The sequence below is a fragment of the Tenrec ecaudatus genome, chromosome 5 (assembly GCF_050624435.1).
Source record: "Tenrec ecaudatus isolate mTenEca1 chromosome 5, mTenEca1.hap1, whole genome shotgun sequence".
Lineage (NCBI taxonomy): Eukaryota > Metazoa > Chordata > Mammalia > Afrosoricida > Tenrecidae > Tenrec > Tenrec ecaudatus.
In genome coordinates this window covers 37,718,478-37,722,196 of record NC_134534.1, presented here as the reverse complement: position 1 = coordinate 37,722,196, position 3,719 = coordinate 37,718,478, and the positions used below count along the sequence as shown (strand labels likewise).

Here is a 3,719-nt window from a genome sequence, read left to right as displayed (position 1 = left end):
ATTGATAATTTTACAACTTTTCAATGGAATATGGTGGGATATTATAAAAGAATTACTGATACCTGTGACAACATGGATGAATTTCAAAACTGTACTGATTGTAAGGAACCAAATGTAAGAGTACATAATCTATATCCAACTTCTAGGACATTCTAGGCTAGGCAACAGGAATCTCAGGGACAGCAAGCTGAGCGGGGCTGCCCGCAGCTGGTCGCTGGAGTGGTCGTAGGAAGAGTCTATCCAAGAGTCAGAAGGGTACTTTGGGAGAGAAGGAAGCTTTATCTGAATTGTGGGGGTGCTTGCATAATTGTATATATCTGACAAGACTCATTGAACTATATTCTTAAAATGTATAATATTTAAATTAGGCCTCCATCGCGCTGACTTTTTAAAAAGGTTTCTGTTGGCCCCACTTTCCCTTGCAAGACACCTGAGAGTTGTCGATCCCCTCTGTGTCCAGTTCTAGTCCACAGATCCCTCCCTCTTAAGTCCACACCAGTCCGTCAGCGTTCCCTGGAACTCCATCAAGATCGCAGTGACCACCACGCGGCTACATCTCATTGATCAGTTGCATTTTATTGGCTGTATTAGGAACATTTCAATGAGATCAGTTCTCTCTTCTAAAACTATTTACTTCCCTGCTGTTCCAAGCTCTGGTTGCTCCTGCTGCTGGCGGAAACCCACCCATAGATGCCTGGAAAGACAGTCCTATTGGTCTGTTTCCAAAGGAATGGTTGGATTATGGTGGACTTCCCTCATCTTACCACACACACACACACACACACACACCATTCATTAATTTTTTTAATGAAAGCTTATACAACAACACACATACCACTTCAACAACTTCTCCATGGAGACTGCAACCACACGGACCCCATCCTTTCAGCTGTACCCCTCCCCCCACAACCTTGTCTTTTATTTCTTAAGAATTTTATTGGCATATGTTTCACATATCACACAATTCAATAGTTCAATCATATTAAAGAGAGCAGTGCAATCAGCTCCGTACTCAGTTTTAGAACATTTCCTTCCTTCTTGTAGCCACTGTCATCAGCTCCCTACTTCCCACAACGTACCTTCCAAGAAGCCATTAGTACAGTCGCTGGCTCTATAGCTCTACCCATCCTGGGTTTCGGATACAGAAAAACAAAGCCAAACCACCAAGCTACCCACATTGTTGGACTACGGTCCGAGGCCATGCACTGGGTCCTTAGTCCATGTATTGACCCTGTGAATGGATTTGGGCTCCCACTGAAACCATCCACAGCCTTCTGAAAACCAGGTGCTCGCAATTAAAGCTCTGCTATCATTCCCTCCCTTGGGTTTGGACTTTATTCAATCACAATTTTGGGATCCCACAGGCTGGTGGGGGCTGTTTGTTGGAAGACGAGCCTTTAAGACCCTAGGCACTAGTTGCTTTCTGATAGCCAGGCACCACCTGGTTTCTTCACCACTTCTTGCTCCCCCGCTCATATCTTCAGGGATCTCTTCAAGCAGGACCATGTCATAAGAACTATTTGTTCTCAGCTTGGGGCTAGAATTCAGTGTGAACCCAAAATCTATTCAGATACCTGAGGTGTATATCGTCTCTGGCTCACTTTAGAGGTATCATCATCATTTCGTGTTAGAGCACATTATTAAATATCCTCCGGAAGCATAAGGTGACTCTACTGATAGTGTCATTAATGTAGCCAATGGTATAGAATTTAAATTCACAACCTTTCGTAAATGATTTCACAATTAACACAAATTCACTGCCCCTCTAAGCTCCTCAGGACTCCAGCTGGCACCGTGGGTTACGTACTGAGCTGCTAAGTGGAAAGTCAGTGGTTCAAATCTACCAGTCACTCTAAGGGAGAACGATGAGGTTGTCTGAGATAAAGTCTCAAAACCCCAAAGGACAGTTCTACCCTGCCCTATAAGGTCCTTATAAATGGGAAGTGACTCTGGCAGTGCATAGGTGGGCCCAAGTTTCTCATCTATCTTTTCTAGTTGCAATTGTCAACAGAGATGATACTTTAGACAAGAATAGAATGCTTAATGCAGACGTTCTTTTTTAAATGGTTCAAATGTTACTAAATTTATTTCAAACATATTTGTACAGAGGATAAACATAAGATTTCAAGGAACATGGTACAGTTCATCGTTCCATTTAAAAATATTCTTCTTTCATCCACAAAATGCACTGAAGAGCAATTCTTTTTTTTTTTTAGTCCAAGGATCTTTTGTTGGCCTTTAGGAGGGTTTTCCAGTCCAGTCTGTTGGGGCACCACGCCCTGGCCCCAAAGTCCACCTTCAGCATTCCCGTGGGGACCTCGCCGCTCCGTTCCCTTGCTGTTCTGTTTGCCGCCTTAGTGTCTTGCCTCGGTGTGGAAGGGCAATTATTTTATATTGCATAAAAGCTAGATGAAAATGTTCAAGTGTATTTATTTTATTGTCAACTTGGATGCTGTAGCTGGGAGGCACAAAAAGTCACAGTTCCTTCCAGATGCCAACACAGTTTCTTCTGTTTCTCTCAGGTACACAACGGAGGCCTCCATCCATGTGTCTTACCGGAGTCCCACAGACTTGATTCTCGTCCAAATCATTTCTTCTTCTTGCCTTTTCCTTTTTTACTTCCTTCTCCTTGCTGAAGACTCTGGTCAGTCCCACCTGTTCCTTGTGTCCTTGTTTTTAGCTTAGTTATCATTTCGGCTGCATTACTGACTTACCACCATTCTCTGTCCACATCAGGGAACTACAGGCAGTCCCTGCATTGGAGGACGGATGAAGGGCGCTTTGTGGTGCATCGTGATGGAACGTGTATCAAACAGAGGCTGCCATGTCTTGTTTCAGCTGGACCCGGACTCTGCCCCTGTACTGAGCATCACGAGTCCACTCTCTAGAGCACATTTTATTTTTCTCAGGAGATGCATTAAGTCCAACTGCTAAGCATACAACTTGAATCTCTGCAGCTTTAGGATTTTCAACAGCCTTGTTGATGAGGATGTGCCGCCCCTCCGTGAGGGTCTTCTTTTTATTTAAATAAGCAGGGTAGGTACAAATGAACCTGCCCTGTCAGCAGGGGACCGCAGAGTGGCGCTGGCCATTTCCACGCAGGATGACCACCGCAGACATTCTTTTTAAGGAGGCTAACCTGTTGCTGGGTTCTCAGATGACTTCAGGAAGCAGTTTCAGTTCAAGGGTGAAACTAAGTTCTCCATTTCCCTTGATAACTTCCAGAACTCTTACTACCGTGTTTTCAGATGAACATTTTTGTTAAGGCATGTGTGTATGGGAGTGGGGGGAGAGGGGGGCCCTCTAATGGCACAGTTGTGGCATGCTGGGCTGCTAACCCAAGATCAGCAGTTCAGAACCACCAGTCACTCCTCGGGAAAAACAGGGCTTTCTAGACCCACAACGAGTTACAGTCTCGGAAACTGTAACCACAGGGGAAGTTCTGGCCTGCCCTGTAGGGTCGCTCCGAGATGGCGTTGACTTGGCAGTGACTTTGGTGTTTGGGTGTATGGAGAAGAGGCTGTACCACTCTGTGAAATGGTGCCCCCCCCCTCCCCGGCTCTGGGGATGCGCTCGGTCCGGTGCTTATCGTTTCCTTGGCTCCGGGCTGGAGATCTGGACAGGAAGTCACTCAGAGAGTTTCTTGTGAAAACTGTGAAAATCAGAAGAGTCTTACCCTCGGCGGTGTTCCTTTTTCTCGGGGATGTGGTGGTGGATTA

General features: G+C 45.5%; 1 pseudogene; it reads right to left on the bottom strand.

The window, feature by feature from the left end:
* Positions 1-2,478: 2,478 nt before the first annotated feature.
* Positions 2,479-3,203, bottom strand: LOC142448690 (signal recognition particle 19 kDa protein-like; annotated as a pseudogene).
* Positions 3,204-3,719: the final 516 nt, after the last annotated feature.